The sequence below is a fragment of the Momordica charantia genome (genome assembly GCF_013281855.1).
Source record: "Momordica charantia cultivar OHB3-1 chromosome 1 unlocalized genomic scaffold, Mcharantia_2.0 BLBB01000001.1, whole genome shotgun sequence".
Taxonomy (NCBI): domain Eukaryota; kingdom Viridiplantae; phylum Streptophyta; class Magnoliopsida; order Cucurbitales; family Cucurbitaceae; genus Momordica; species Momordica charantia.
This window is the reverse complement of record NW_028275157.1, coordinates 9286439-9303514: the sequence shown is the minus strand read 5'-3', so window position 1 is coordinate 9303514 and position 17076 is coordinate 9286439. Positions and strand designations below refer to the sequence as shown.

Here is a 17076-nt window from a genome sequence, read left to right as displayed (position 1 = left end):
CATTGAGCCATAATCACTTGCAGCGAAAGAGGAGAACCAACATCTGTCTGAAGCAACATGCACTGATTATGTAGTGTCCACTACCCACTCTGATGAATGGTTTATAGGTGTGTTCCTTTCAACACAAGCTAGAAACTCTTCAATCCGTTATTCTCCTATTACAACATTTGCAGAATTGTTCCGCTTCTCAAAATCTTCTTTGAACTTTCTACAAAAGTATTTAATGTGCCCTTTTTGTGGCAGTAATAACACTCCACTTCCTCATTAGAACTCTCACTATCCCTGTTATTTCTATGAAGCTACTTCCTGTTGTAATTCATCTTGGCATTTCCCTTGTTCTGAACTACTATAGCTTATTCAACCTCATTGTCTGCCCCTGAAGTAGATGCACGCATTTTCCCCAATTTTCTCCTTGTTTCCTCAAATAACAACGCGGCATCACAAATAGCTGAAATTTTCAGACTATTATCCCCCAACGAATTCGACACCGCAGTCTTCATCGTCTCCCAACTATCAGGCAAAGATGTCAGCAGCCTCATATCCTTTCCCTCTTTATCAATCTTGATGCCCATCCCTTCTAGTTTGTTCAATATATCGGTGAGCTAATTAATGTGAGAATTTACCGAGGTCCCCTCCTCCATTTGGATATTGAAATACTTCGTTTGTAGAAGTATTTTAGTGTTGGCAGAAGGTTTCTCATACCTGTCTTGCAAGGCCTGCAATAGTTCCTTCGATGTAGTCTCTTTCGCCACCAGACTGCATACTTTCATCGATAATGACATTCTGATGTTTGCAACGGCCTACTCATCCATCTCATTCAGTCAATCCTTGTCAGTCATTCCTAATGATCTCTCCCCCAAAGTCTTGTCTATCTTCTTGCACATAAGAAGATCATTTACCAGCATCTTCCAAAAACTGAAATTCTCTCTAGTGAACTTTAGAACTCCTTCATAGTAATGATGTGTGTGATATTTGTCTCTCATGATCTGCAACCCTACAGCTCTGATACCACTTGTTGGTAAATTTCCCCTTCCACAGGAATATACAAACACAACCACAATATGCAAATAAGGAAGAAATTGTAAACACAAGAAGACGACATAAAATTATACTGGTTCACCATTAAAGGCTACGTCCAATCTTCCACTCAGATGTCAATAATTCACTAATATTCTCAAAAATTGGTTACAATAAACTCTCCTAAAAAATATCTCCTAGAAGTCCCAACAAAAGCCTCCTAGCTTCTAAGTAATCTAATACAATTAATTAGGTACAGGAATAAAAAACACACAGAATGATCGAGAACAAATTACCCCAAAAATATCGATCTCGATTTACCCTTTCTGTATTGCCAACAGCCGAGCCGTCGTCACGAAATTGCTGCAAAAACATCCAAAAAATCTACAGTGCAAAAAAAACCCATTGCTTTTGTTTTCACGCTGCTCTCCAAAAAAAAACATTAGTAATATATATCTATACTATATTAAAAAGGGAGCATCTTGGAAAAACATTTTTGGACTATTATACCCACTTATCAATTTTTTCAAATTACTAAACATGTATCTCTTATTTTTAATAACTTTAATTAATAAAAAATGAAAGTTATGAATATCAAAAATTATGTTTATTTACTCCTAACTATTTATGATTTTACTTTAATTGAAATTAATGGAATTCAAAAGTATTGGAATCTCAAAAGCTTTTCGACTTATATTCATCATCTACATGTAAAAAATCGAAAGTTATGAATATGAAAAGTTATGTTTATTTACTCCTAACAATTTATGATTTTACTTTAATTGAAATTAATGAAATTCAAAAGCTATTTGAATCTCAAAAGTTTTTCGACTTATATTCATCCTCTACATGTAAAAAAACGAAAGTTACGAATATGAAAAGTTATGTTTATTTACTCCTAAAAATTTATTATTTTATTTTTAATTGAAATTAATGGAATTCAAAAGGGGTTGGAATCTCAAAAGTTTTTCAACTTATATGCATCCTCTACATGTATATATATGGGTTTCTCCCTTCTTCCTCCTACCATAATTTAGCTCTCTTCTTTAGTTTGCTCTTTTCATTTCTGGATCAATGTTCAATTCTTTTAAATTTTATATATATAGATTTAGTAGTATCATATTGCACAATAACGTGGCACATTGAGTGTCTCTATTCATAATAGTTGCAAGATAATGTTATTTATAAGTAGAAGTCATTGAATCTTATAATTTGATCTCAAACATTAATCATAGGTGGACAATCTTGAGAACTTGTATTGAATCATTTCTATAAATGTTATAAATTATTTTACAATTAGTATTGTGTTATGATTTTTTATTCAAAAATTTTTAAATTTAATTATTACTCAGTTTTTAAACTTATATATGTAATATGAATTATTCAATCAATTTTGTAATGCCCGACTAGAATGAACCGATAGCACATCCGAATGAGAGAGATCCTGAGACCATAGAAAGTATGGTTAAGAAAGCTTAAAAAAAATAATAGTTACTACCTATACTAACAATATGCACCTTCCTTTTCGGTAACTCAATCGTAAGAACTTCAAAGTTAAGCATGTTTGACCTGGTAGCTCAGAACTAGATTGTGACGTGGTCGGGTCGCAAGGGAATGCTGGGGCAGATAGGTGCCAAATCCGGATTCCGAATCCTAGGCTCGGGGCGTTACAAATTTTCTCTCCTATTTGTAAAAAATAAAAATAATAATAAAAAAAAATTCTCCCCTACCAACATTAGGCAATAATGCTATTATTTTTATTTTTTAGTTTTATTGGAAGGAAATAACATATTTTTAGTAATCGTTAAATTACAAGTAGCTAAAAAATGATATTTTTATATGCATAGGAATATTTTGGTTAGAACTATTATGTGCATTGATTTAGAAATTTGTTAAATAAAACTTTTTAAGTATATTTCGATCGATAATTATAAATTTATTATAACTTATTACAAATTAAAATTTAGAACAAATTAATATGAATTATTGATCAATTTTTTCTCTTATTTTGTCAAAAAAAAAAATTTATTGGCTCCTGCCAACATTAGGTAATAATACTATCCTTTTTATTTTTTCAGTTTTATTTAAATAAAATAGCATATCTTTAGGAATTGTTAAATTAAAAGTAGCTAAAAATGATATTTTAATATGTATAGGAATATTTTGTTTAAAAATATTATGTGTATCAATTTATAAATCTTCTAAAGTATATTTCTTACTGTAAATTAATTATAACTCATTAAAATTAATATAACAAATAAAAAGTAGATTAAAAATAAATATTATAGAAATATTATTATATAATTTTTTTATTATAGTAATTATTATATTTATTGATTAAATACACAAAATATAATAAGTAAAATTAACTTATAAATATAAAATTATGAGTATCTATTATTTTAAAGAAAAATGGATAAGTTCCTAATGCTAAAAATTAGGGAAAAAAATCAATCATATTTTTATTAAGTAAAATATAATGGTTTGGAATTCGAATTTTGAATAAATGAAAATTTAAATGCACCTAATAAAATGTATAGAATTTTAAAAAAATGGATGGAAAAATTTTTGTCATTTCACTTTCTTGAAATAGTGAAATATTTTATTTATAAAACTTTAATTTAGTTTAAATTTCAAAAGTTTTATATTTTTTTCTAAAATATAAAGTAAATTTTTCTTCCAAACATTATTTCACCAACAAAATTGAGTTATATAATTCTATCAATTTATAAACATTTTTTTATTTTTTTATATGTTTTTTCAATAAATAGTGGTATTTATTATCTTTTATATTAGTGAAAAATTAAATAAAAAGATTATTACGTGCATTTAGACGTGGTGATACACTAGTATATATAAGTTCGGAAAAACCTAATAAGAGTTTGAGCTTTTGGCCCATTAAATTTATGCTCCCAACCCAACAATTAGGTGAGTTGGGCTTACCTTTATTTTGACCCAACAACTAATTATCTAACATAATTTAAACAAGAACATTAATCAAATTAATTTAGTAAGAATAGAGATTAATCCAATATACCATTGAACCTAATAAAAATGCTAAATTAATTAAATAAATTGAAAACAACCTAATTAGAGACCAACCCTTCAATGATAGAGATAGACATAAGATAGGAAAAGGGCGATGGCAATGACGACGGGTGCGAAGAGAGGTGATGACATGTGAGGGGGAGAAAGAGAGAGGATGGAAGAAGAGAAAATATGACCACCTCATATTCCAATTATCAATAAATAATATATTTTGCCAAGTTAGCAAAATACAATCAACAACTTAACTACCACATCATGATTTCATTATTAAACCAACGATGAAATGAGTTCAGGGATCATTTAAAACCATTTTATAAAACTTCAGGGATTAAAATGTCCATTTTGAAATTTTAAAGACCAAATGGACACCAAATTCAAAGCTCACCACCAAAAGATCAGTTTACCCTATATTTTTTATTATTTTATTTTTTAAATAATGTGATAATATGTAGGATTGTTTATCGGTTGGTCGACGTCGGTTTTATACCCTGAACCGACCAATCAGTTTAAGTTAGCCGTTTATTGGTGGTTTTGAAGACCCGCATGTAAACTGACAAGCCAAAACCAATACTGTGAATGAGTAAAAGGTAAAAGAGGCTGAAGAAGTTTGAAAAAAAAAACCAGAGAGAGAGAGATGGGTCGAAAATGTTGTTGTATATAAAGAGTCTCTGTTGGAAATGGTCGAGGGAAGTTAAGAACCACATGAGAATGTATGAAGGCTGAGCATCATGAAGAATTGAGAAAAAAGCAAAAAGAGAGAGGAACTTGAAAGGTCATGAAATAGGGTAGTATAATTATTATTAAAAAAAAAAGATGCAAATGCAGTAGTTTTCCTAACTTTTTCTTTTTTAATTTTGGTCGAAAAATGAATTTTATGGATTGAGTACCCCTCAATTGACCGACCAATGTCGGTTTGATCGGTTTCGATCGATTAGACCGATTTTTTGGAATATATTGCCCACATCTATGATATGTAATTCTCTTAAAAATTGAAAAATATTTTAGTGTTTTAATCACATGATTTATGAATACAAGAGAACGGTAGTAGAATATAGAATAAGAAGTAAGAAATTGACCTAGGTTAATTTTTTCCCTCACCCCCAACTTTGCCCTATTTTCAGCCATTTTAACCCTTTCAACAAGGGTGTAAGTGGGTTGGTTTGGGTCGGGTTCTAGACAAAACCGAACCAACCCGAATCTATTTGGTTAATATCCACTTCAAATTGTATTCCAAATTTCAATCCCTATTTAAATCCTTCCTAACGTTTTAGAAAATATCCACTTATGTTGACATTTTGCTAATAAACCAGCAAAAGTTAAGAAAGCTTGACGTTCTTTTTTAAACATTGAGATATATCTTACTTATCCCGACATTTTATTTTTCTTCAGGATAAGTAGCTTATCCCGTGATTTCTTATGCGTCGGCAAGAAAACCATCGGGTAAGTTAGAAATTCAGATTCCCACATTTGTTTTGCAGGAATGTAGGATACCCGAGCATCTTGAGATGCTCGAGTATTCTAGGATGCTCATACGAGACGCATTTGAGTTTTTTTATGTCATTTTGAAACATGGATTTTCAATATTTCCAAGTCTAGGACATCTTTCTTTCCTTCTTTTTTCATATATTTTCTTTCATCAATTTTCTTTATTTTTATTTTTAATTTTATAATTTAAATAAATTAACATACTTACTAACTAATAAAGTTAATTAAGTATATTTATATATTACATTTACATATAAAATAAACTTCATTTAAATTATATAATCTCTCCATTTATTTTCAATATTTAGAAGGAATTATTATCAATAATGATCATTATCTTAAATATAACCTTTTTTAGATAACATTAATTATATAATTATATTTTTGAAAAAATATTAAAGTTAGAAAATGAAATGTATATTTAATATTAATTATTTTTATTAAAATAATTCTTATATTAATATGAATTCTACCCAATAACATATAAAAATTAATATATACAAAACTAATATTAAAAACAATTACGAAATTAATATAAGAAACAAAAGATTGAACTAATAGAAACAAATCTATTATATAAACATAAATTATATTAAATTAATATGTAAATTATATCAATATTTGTAAATGCGATTTTCTAACATTATATAAATTTAGAATATTTCCAATAATAAATTCTACAAATAAGTATAACTATCTAAATATTCTAAAAATTATTTATAAATTTTCTTACGAATAAAGATGTTAGAAATCTAACATTCTGAAACATCTATATCTTCCAAAAAAAGATAATAAAGATGTTTTATGATTTTTGAATGTCCATCTGGTCGGAGTCGTGCAATTCTATTTTTCATTATTAGAAAAGAAGAAACACAAACGAGAATGTTACCGAACAAACTCATAATATCTCAACAACAGAATTATCATTACAAAAATATTCGAGATTAATAATTTAGTCAATTCGAACATAGTTTAGTAGACGAGGTATTTATTACTATTCCAAAGATGGAGGATTACATCCACCACCTCGTGGTACTAAAACCAGACCATTTCATTGTATCAATTCAATGAAGTAATTTTCTTTTTAAATATTTAAATTTTAAAATTTAATTAAGTCATTAAACTTTATTCAAAAGTGAGCATTTTACTTGATAGAACAGTATATAAAATGGTCCCCAATTTTTTTTCTTTAAAAATTTTCAATTTCGTCCTTAATCATTAAAATTATCAATTGTGCCTTTAGTTTATATTGAATTTTTCGATAATTAATTAATCTTTTATAATTGTGGATTTTACCATTTAAGTATTGATTTTTCTCAATTAAGTTTTTCCATTAAAATAACTAGTGGCTTGAACGTAACAGCAGATTTTCAAAGTGGTATCTTAATGCAAAAAAAAAAAAAAAAAAAAAAGTTCTGCCATTAAAAGGAAAATTTCAAAAAATTTTGTTCAAAAAAACTGAGTTATTTTTTTATTTTTTTTATTTTTAGTTTTTCTAAAGTTATCATTGTATTAATAAATTTAGGTGATAAATTTTTACGCGATGATGAAGGTTGTTTATTGTGTCACTTCAGTTATATCAACACCTTCCATGAGTTATATGTCACATAGATTTTGAGGATTTTTTTTAATAGTGTTTTTTTAAACTGATTTAAAAAATATATCATTAGCCAAACTATATTAAAAAATAATACTTGAAAAATAGATGGTTGTCTTATGAAGTGACATTCACAGGTCGTCTCCTTAAGAGACGATCTGCCGACGTGGTGCTCGATTAGCGTCACGTCTGATTTTTTTTTTTTAAGGATCCATTAATTATGGTTGTCTCTTAATCAAAGAGATGATAATACTATTAAAAGAAGAAAAAAATATTATTACAATGTTTTAATATTATTATATTTATATGATTAAAATAATAAAAAAATTTTGTTCTAATAATATTATTATTATTATATTTAAATAATTAAAATAATAACAATAATTTTAATATTATCATTATTGTTATATTTGTATGATTAAAACAATAATAATAAGTAAATGAGTAGAAAGTTTAAAATAAAACTAATTATAGTTAATAATAATAATAATAATATAAGTAAAAAGTTAACTAATAAAAAAAAAAAAAAAAAAGCCCGACAGCTGATTCGAACACAATGGACTCTAAGTCCACCACGTCAACAGACTTTATTAGACATCGACTGATTTCTTAAACATTAAGAGTGACTTTATTTTCATTTTAGAAACCGTATGCACGCCCAAGCACTAATTAGGTTGTTTGTTGATTACTTTTTCTAGGTTGTCTCTCAAGTACTCATGTGTTTTGGTTATGGTTCTAAATATCAGTCGAAATATCGACATTTCCATCGACATATCTATGTTTCCATAAATTCGACATCGACATTTCCATCGTAGTATAATATAATCGACAAAATATGAAAAATATCAACAAAATGTCACTAATATATATATATATATATAATATTAATATTAGTTGTTTATGACTCGTTTAGAAATAGAAAAATGTTTATTTGTTAATTTAAATATTTTTTACGATTTTTTAATTTTTCTAACTTTTACAGAAATATACATCGACATATTATCGATATTTCCATGAAATTGAGACCTCGACATTTCAATCGACATTGACATTTAAAACCTTAGTTTTGGTACATGACTATCTATTTTTCAAAAATTATTTTTGGAAATAGTTTGGCTAATCATATATTATTTGAATAAATTTTTAAAAAAACATTATTAGAAAAAAAAAAGTACTAGATTTTGAAGAGTGCTTTTCAATATAAAGTCTTTTTTTTTTTTCATTTTCTTATAAAAGAGGTATTTTTAGGGGTCGAGGATGTATACCACGAAGCATATAGATTTCCTAGCAAAAGTCACAGGGGGTGAAAAATTATATTGGGTTGTTTTGGCATCACAAGGGTAGCTTGTTGGCACGTACTATGAAGAAGATATATTTGTTCTATTGATTCGACTCGTCAAATTGTTGGGGTTGCAAAGTGTGCAAACAAAGTTCTATATTGATTCGAGAAAAGAGTGATCTATGGTATATAGAGAAGGACAATTATATTCATTGATATGAGGCCTTTCCCGTGAAACCAAAATACAAATCTTGAGGGTTATGCCTAAAACGGGTAATATCACACTATTATAGAGATATTTGGGATACGTGTAGTACCGTTGTCGTAAACTCGTGTTAACACGAGTTTAGATAACATGTCCACATGTATAACTTAGTATCCAAGTAAAATATTTTCACTTGTCTAAATCTATTGATAAAATAACAACTTTAACAACGATGCCTCATTTTTATCCATTAACAAATTTTAGCAGCTATTATTGAGACTAAAATTGATGATTTCCTAAAAAGAGACTATGAATCATTTTATATATTTAGCATTTTCGGAATGGAGAAAGGAAAGAGACAAAGGGCGGGTCTGGTTTTGTCTGGGGCGTCAACCATTTTTTTTCTTTTCGTTCTTGAAATTCCTTTGGCATAACATGATTCACGACAAGAAATAAAATTTGTTCTAACGCTTCAAAACATCGGAGAAAACCTTTAAAAAGTCGGGATTAACTTCGTCCGACGAAAAAGATACGTAAGTCAGGCAAAGTACATTGGAAAAAGACACTCCCAATGGTTTTTAAAGAAAAGTTTGGAAAATATCACTTTTCAATTCCCGACTATTTCTAAAATTCGTCGGGAGTTGTAATATTTAAAAACAAAATTTAATAACAACATAGACCGACAATTTATTAAAATAATTGAGTAAAGTCAATTTTATCCGACTATTATTAAAAATCATCGGGAATATTAACCTCTCATGACAATTCTTAAAAGTAGTCGGGAGTTCGTTATATTATTTTAAAAAATTAGAAAACAATGTAGTCCGATGGTTTGTTGAAATATTTAGGAGTGATATACCTTTCCCCACTTTTGCAAGAAACCGACAATAAATGTCCCACTTATTTTTATTTAGTCAAGAAATAGTTAGATCTTTACCCGATGACTTTTGCGTCGAAAAAAGGATGAAAAACTTATAATTATTATATTATTATAAGTTTTATCAGGGAGAGACAATGAACTGACACCAAATTTAATCAGTCTCCTAATCAAATACATTCGAGGAGAATTAACAAAACCCCCAAAAGAAACAACAAAAGACTCGATAAAACCAGACCAAGCACAACACAACACAACACACTCATTGGAACTAATGAAACAAATGACAAAACTTTCAACCCACAAAAGAGAAAAAACCAGAGAACAAAAACATAAAACAAAAACAAAAAAATGTTTTGAACTACTCCAAAAGATAACAAATTTTAATAACAAGAAGAAATGGTAATGGTTTCCTTGTTTTAAGACATCCATTTTCTGAATCTGATGACCCAATAACCTACACTTACTCTACTCTCTCTCTCTCTCTCTGTGGTTTTAGTTTCCCGAGATTGGTCAGATCAGACATCAGACATCAGACATCAGACATCAGAACATCAGACATATCAGACGGTCCTCCCTCATTTACTCTCTCTTCCAAAACCCTAAATTCCAACACAAGCTTTTCCAAGGATGCCCTCTGATTTTTCAACTACTTCGAAAGCTTCATTAATACTTTACATATAACATTCTCTCTCTCTCTTTCTCTCTCTCTCTCTCTTTCTCTCTCTCTCTCTCTCTAGATGTTCTATATACTTTTTCTAGGTTTAGTTTTGCATCAGATTCTTGGACATCTGGGGTCAACATGATGGGTTAGGGAAATGTTCGAAAAAGATCATCTTTTTAGGGCATCCCATCACCTAGGAAATCAAATTGTTGTTTAATACGATTGTTGTCGGGTTAATGTTCGATGCAAGTTTGAATTCTTTCTGCCCGTCCTGTTGATTTGAAATATAGGTTTTGAATTTTCACTCGTATGTTTAACGTGATTTGAAATGTGTAATTTCTCGAAAGAAAGAAGAGAACGATTTGCTTTGTTCTTCTTTTAAGGTTTAGGGTTTAGTTTTTCTTTGTATAAGCTTGTGGTATGGCATGATATGGGTCAAAAAGGATCCTTTTGTACGTCTCCCATAACTAATATGATTGTTCTTAATAATTATTTGATGTAGGTTTGAAATCTTTGTCTCTAATAACTATTCGACGTGAAGCTGAAATATTTATTAATGATGTAGAATCACCAACCACATTGCTTCAACCTTTCAAATAATTCAACAAAAAATGAATTTGTTCTATGTTTTTCCTCTATGGTTTAGTTATACACTAGATTTCGACGAAGGTTATTGTTGATTATAGAAATATCGGAAAAAGATCAATTTTTTTCCGTATCGTGACTTAGGAAAAAATATTTAATATGGCTCTAATAACTTTGTTGAATGCAAATTCCACATAAAGATTTTAATTAATTTTCTCACATTTCTCTAGGGTTTAGTTTACATCACATACTTGGGGGACATGGGGTCAAGATGATGAGTTAAGGAAAAATGTTAGAAAAAAAAATCTTTCTAAGAAAGAAGAGAGAGAAAGAGGAGAGAGAGAGAGATTTTTATTTTTATTTTTTTTCATTTTCCTTTTGTAGGCTTAGTTTTACACAACAAATAGCTTAGGCATCTATGATGGGTTATGGAAATGTTGGAAAAAAAGATGATCTTTTACGTAACCCATAGAGAGAGAGAGAGGAGAGAGAGAGAGAGAGAGAGAGAGAAGTATGGGCATTATATTGCATTTTTCTTGTGTGTGTTTTCTTTATATTTATGCTAATTAGGGCAAATTTTCTTTCATTCACTCTTTCAAAAGAATTAATTTTTTTCAGTTGCTTTCTGGTAAAGCAATGCCTGAAAATATAATTGAATCTGAATGACTTTTTTTTTTCCTTTATTTCTTTCTTTTAATCACACAACACAAACAAAAACAGCATTTATTTCAACAGTTACGTTTCCATGCTATGGCTTCTTCTTCTATTACGTCTCTCTCACATCACTCAATGAAAATGAAAAATTAAAAAAAATCTCCCATTTCTCTCAACTTCTGATATGAACAAAACAATAATAATAACAATAAACACATTCAAAGGAAATTAGTTTTGAAGATTTTGTAGTTAATTATCCCATTAGAGGCCACTAGTTTTTCACTTTCTCTCAATCACATAATTCACAAGAAAAAAACAAAAACAAAAAAAGGAGTAGCAGAACTAATTCTTTGTCTTCTCCGACGACTACGAATCACGACTCGACCCAAAACCTTCCATGATCTCTTCCGCAAAGAAAAATCATTCAACGTGGCCGCTACATCCATAACAACGTGATCCCAGTCGAGAACGGCGACGACGGGGAATCTGCAGTAGTTTGGGAATGGAAATCTGAATTAGAAACAAAGAAGAAAGAGATGGGTTTTGTTAGTAAGCAAATATTTAAGAAGAAAATTAGGAAAAAAAAAACACCAAAATTAAAAGCAAACCCTTTTTTCATGAAGATTAGGGTTTCTTTTTTTGTTTTTTTTTTTTTTTTGTTTTTGAGAGTTGAGTTTGAGGGGAATGAAGCCTGGTCCGAAGCCTTAGAGTTCTCTTTTCTTTGGCCTTAGAAGTTGAAAAAAAGGAACCTCTTTGTTTTGAAAAGCCTCGAGCCAGCCAACATTCCCCACAATCCCCAACTTCTCTCTCTAAAATGGCCCTTCTCTCTCTCTAGAAATGGCCTACGCAATGACCTTACAGACACCCCTTACCCTTCATTTATAGGGTCTCATTTCTTTAGGGCTACACAGAGAAAGGGTTTTGAAGAAAGAAAGAGAGAAAAAAAAAAACATAATATTTTCGTACAGTGACGACTGAGTCTGAGTCCTAGTAATGATGCCTTTTTACATTCAGATATAACTTTGTCCAATATCCCCAATTTAACTTGTGGGATATCCCACTTTTTCTATGGCAAAGTATACCAAATGAGATTATACCTTTTTTCTAGTTAATGGAAATAAAATTGTGTTTAGTAGTTGTTTCTTGTTTTTTTCTTTTGAGAAAAAAAAAAATAAATGGAAACGTGTTTTATTTCTTGTTTCTAGTTTCCTAAACTTTTGATTTTTTTAAATTAATATTTAAATGATTTATGTTATATCTTTATTGTGTATTTTACAAGTCAATAATGGTATAATAATGCTTCTAATTACGTCATTTTGGAAAAAAAATTGAAAACAAAAATGAGTAATAAGAAATTTGTTTTCAAAGTTTCTACACAATTTTTCAAAATGTTAAAAAAAAAGAACAAGAAACATGAACAGTTACCAAATGCTTATGTTTCTGAAAAATTGGAAACGAGAAACAAAGACTTTTATTGGGCAATGGTAAGTTGATTTGCTTCTAAGATGACGTTTGGTCGTGCCATTCTCCTTAGATATGCATACCATAATTTCAATCAATTCACAAAGTTCTCATGATCTCGCCGTGATAGACTCCAACATTCGATATGAAGGAGAAAAAAATGATTTATCTCCCCATGAAACTACCCATCCAAGAGCATTTGGCTTCATCATACTTTTTTTTCTTGCTATGGACAACTAAGATAAATATTTCTTAATGAGTTCTTAAAATGCTAACTAATTAAAAGTGTATATTTTATCGATCAATTCAATTTCCAAAAGTATAAAATCGGAAAATAGTTTGAGAGTGTGTGGTTTAATTTTATCGGTTGTGGTCATGCAATTGGTTTGACTTTCAATAAAGTGAGTTCATTCCCAACATTTTGTTTTCAAAACGTCAACATAACACAATTAATTCAACACAACTAACATATTTGAAGGTAGAAGTTCAAATCACCGCCTAAAAAAAAGTTGTTCTTTTCCTCCTCAAATCACTATGTTGATCCAACGTATCGGTTTTAGGCTAAAAACCGAGATAAACCGATCCACTTACACCTCTACTTGCAATACACATTCTAAGCTAAAAACGGACCCGACCCGATCAAGATATAAAAAAAGTGCGTTATTGTGTTTTTTTTTAAGTTGGGTGTGTTAAGGAAGTGTGAATGACCTGCAGTTGCCGGTGAAGAAGGGGTGGAGTGACCTGCTATAGCCAGTGGCGGGTGTCTGGTCTGAGACACGGACACAGACACAGCATGCACAACAAGACAAAGGGAGTAATTAAAAAGCACACTTCACACATGTCAGCCTTTAATGCCATTTTTTCATCATTACCTTATTATTATTTTCCTTTTTTTTTCTTTTTTTTTTCATTTCTTGAGCAGAGAAAAAAAAGGAAAAAAAAATCTTATTTGTTTGCTTTCTAAGTTCTAACTTCCCCCACTGTACTGCTCCTTCCTCCTGAACCCGCACGCCCCGGGTGACTTTCTTTTTCCAACTTTTTTGAATTTTTCTCTCTTTTGCCACCCATGAAATCTCTCTCTTTCTCTCTCTCTCTCATTTTATTTAAGAGACTTTTCATAGTTAAAAATTTAAAAACTATTTTAGTTTCAAATTCGGTTTCGTTTATTTTAGTCGATTTGTTTTCAAAATGTCTATTTGAACTCCCGTTTAGTTCTTCTTAAAGTGACCGTTTTGATTCCTATTTACAAAATGTTAATACAATGGAAATCTTTTAATACATATTGATGGCTACATTTCAAAAGATTTAGTGATCGAAATAAATGCGAGATAAAAACGAAAATTGAAAGACCAAAATGGTCGCTTTTTTAAAATACAAAAGCAGAAATGAACATTTTGAAAAGTCATGGACTAAAATGAATAAATGTTGAAAATATAAGGACCGAAATGGATATTTTAAAAATATAGAGACCAAAATAAACTAAAGATGTAGGTGGTCCAAAATAGTATTTAAACCGAGGTCAAATTATAATTTGAAGTTTGACACTAAACTTTTAAACTTGTGGACAATAAATTCATGAATTTTAGAAAATGTCCAGTAAATCTCTAAACTTTTTATATTGTGTCTAGTTCTTGACCTTTATCTGTTAAAAAAAAAAAGTCATTGAACTTTAAAAAGTATTAATAGGTTTTTAAATTTTCAATTTTCGGTCTAATAAGTTTTTTATTTTATTAGACAGTTTTTAAAGTTGGAGAATTTATTATTGAACACAAAATTTGAATTTAGGTATTTATTAGACATTTTGCAATCACAACGTTAAAGTTATAAAAAAATTATATTCGATACATTTTAAAATTCAGGGACTTATTTAAACACAACTCTGAAAGTTCAGAGACAAAATTTGTAATTTTACTTTTAATAAATTATCATTATAAATACTTCATCTATATTTTATTTTTCATTTTTCATTTGCCTTTGAACTTTTAATACTTATTTTATTTTAGTCTTTAAACTTTCAAACATATTGAGCTTTCACAATTTTGTTTGGTCAATTGTCACGATTTTGACATCAAATATTTAAATATTATATATATATATATGAACTGTTTTGAATATGTGTAGATTGAAATTACATAAGTTGACTGAGACAGGTAAATAGGTGATGATTGATGATTGAATAATATATAGAAAAGAAAAATGATATATATATTAAGTTCATAAAGTAAAATGAACATTTTGAAAGTTTGTGTAGGATGAATATAAAATAAAATTAAAAGTCTAGGAATTAAGACGAGATTCAAATTCTTAAAAAAAAAAAATCAAAGTTTATAATCAAATCAAAAAGTTTAGAAAAAATTATTTAGGGAGCAATTTAAAATCTCAAGAAAATTGGAGGTGAGAGAAAAAAATTCCAAGGATAACATGTTTTTTTTAATAGAAGATTTCTTTAGATAGTAACTCATCTTTAGCCTTCAAGTGAACGTCAACTATCAATATATATATATAGATAAGAAATACATGTTTTGACTGTTTTTTTTTCTTTTTTTAAAGGTAAATTTATTAAACAAAAAAAAAGCATCTCAAATCCGAGATCAAGGCAGAACACGCAAGGACAAACAGAAGACAAGAAGACAGAAAATAAATCCCAAGTCAAAATAAATATAGGATCAAAACTCAAACAGCAACTTCCAAACTATGTAATACAACCATAATAGACCAGACACGCAAGAGTACAAAATGGACGCACCCATGCAAGAGGACTAATTTTCTCGACTAATTTTTATTTATATAATTTATTTGGCCTTTGTAAATATTAAGTGGTTACCTTTTATAGAAATTTAGATGTTTAAATTAAAGGATATTTTAAATATCATTAGAAAAAACCATTTAAATTTACTATTTTATAATGTGTGTTCAATTTTTTTTATAAAAGATAAACCATTTTTTTATTAATTAAATGTAAACCATCGTTGAGAGTACACATTTTATTGCTCTTGTGGGTCCTAAAAAAAATGAATTTTTATACAAACTATGGAGTGATTGAACTTAACTGCAATTATTTTCTAGCCAATCAGAATCATAAGTGAACTCAACTTCTTAGTAAACGTAAATGATCTTTTTTTCAATTTTTTTATTTTTTTTTTGAGAAAAATAGTAACTGATCTGTTAAAGACTATATAGTGAAAATTTTTATAAACTATAGTCACCAGTCTAATGTCATATAAGTTTCGAATTAATAGAAGGAACGATAAAGATTTATTAGATACAAAATTGAGTATTTTAAAACCTATATATTATAAACTTATTATTGTATATGAGACTAGATAAGCTCAATTTTAAAAGTTTAAAATAACCCACGAAGAATTTCTTAAAATTAAATGACATAATAGATCAATCTAATTCACTAAAGTGCATGCCCAAATTTATAATTAAATGTTTAAGTAATTTTTAATTCATGGTCAAAATCTCTTTATATATATATATATATATATATATATATATATTTTAAATACTTTTTATTATACTTCTTTTATGGGTGTTTTCGTCATGCAAGTTTGGGAAAAGTTTCTGAATATGAAACATGGTATTAGGAAATCTATGATTGAGATGGCCTACGTTTGAAAATTGTCTACATGAATGATTATTTATAGTAAACTATGTATTTTTTAGAATGGCCACATCAAATACTATTTAATTTTACATTTAGAAAATAAAATTCCCAACCGAAAAACTAACAAAATTATCGTAATCTTATTGGTGTCTCTCTATGACGAAGAAAAAAATCCTATTCATGTCGAGAAAGGAGCCAACCTGAGGTACAATTTAAGTTGTTGAACTCGAGAGGAAAAAGAAAAGAGAGCTATGAATATGAAATCATTAGGGTTGGTAGGCAAAATTAGTATCGAAGAAATGATAGACATTACACATTTTTGGATTGTCTACCATATCATACTATAACCATACAAATTTTGAATGTCTGACATTAATGTCGTACTATTAAATTCAATTACTACATATGAGAGAGCCGACCCAACACAACCCATAATGTCGCTATTGACTACACATCTACTCCTTCTTCTCATTGAAACAAAAATAAATAAATAAATAAAAGAAGGAATCTTGGATTGTGTGGGTACTAGGGGAAGGTTGAATTTGATTAAGTAACTGACACAATGTTGGGAAACAAGGGTATCCCTTGGAATTT

General features: G+C 28.8%; 1 long non-coding RNA gene across 1 annotated transcript; it reads right to left on the bottom strand.

The window, feature by feature from the left end:
- Positions 1-11628: 11628 nt before the first annotated feature.
- On the bottom strand, positions 11629-12277 carry LOC148213234 (uncharacterized). The gene is made up of 2 exons (XR_015791676.1): positions 12020-12277; positions 11629-11921 (listed from the first exon to the last, which is right to left on the bottom strand). It is a non-coding gene; the product is annotated as an uncharacterized LOC148213234 (long non-coding RNA).
- Positions 12278-17076: the final 4799 nt, after the last annotated feature.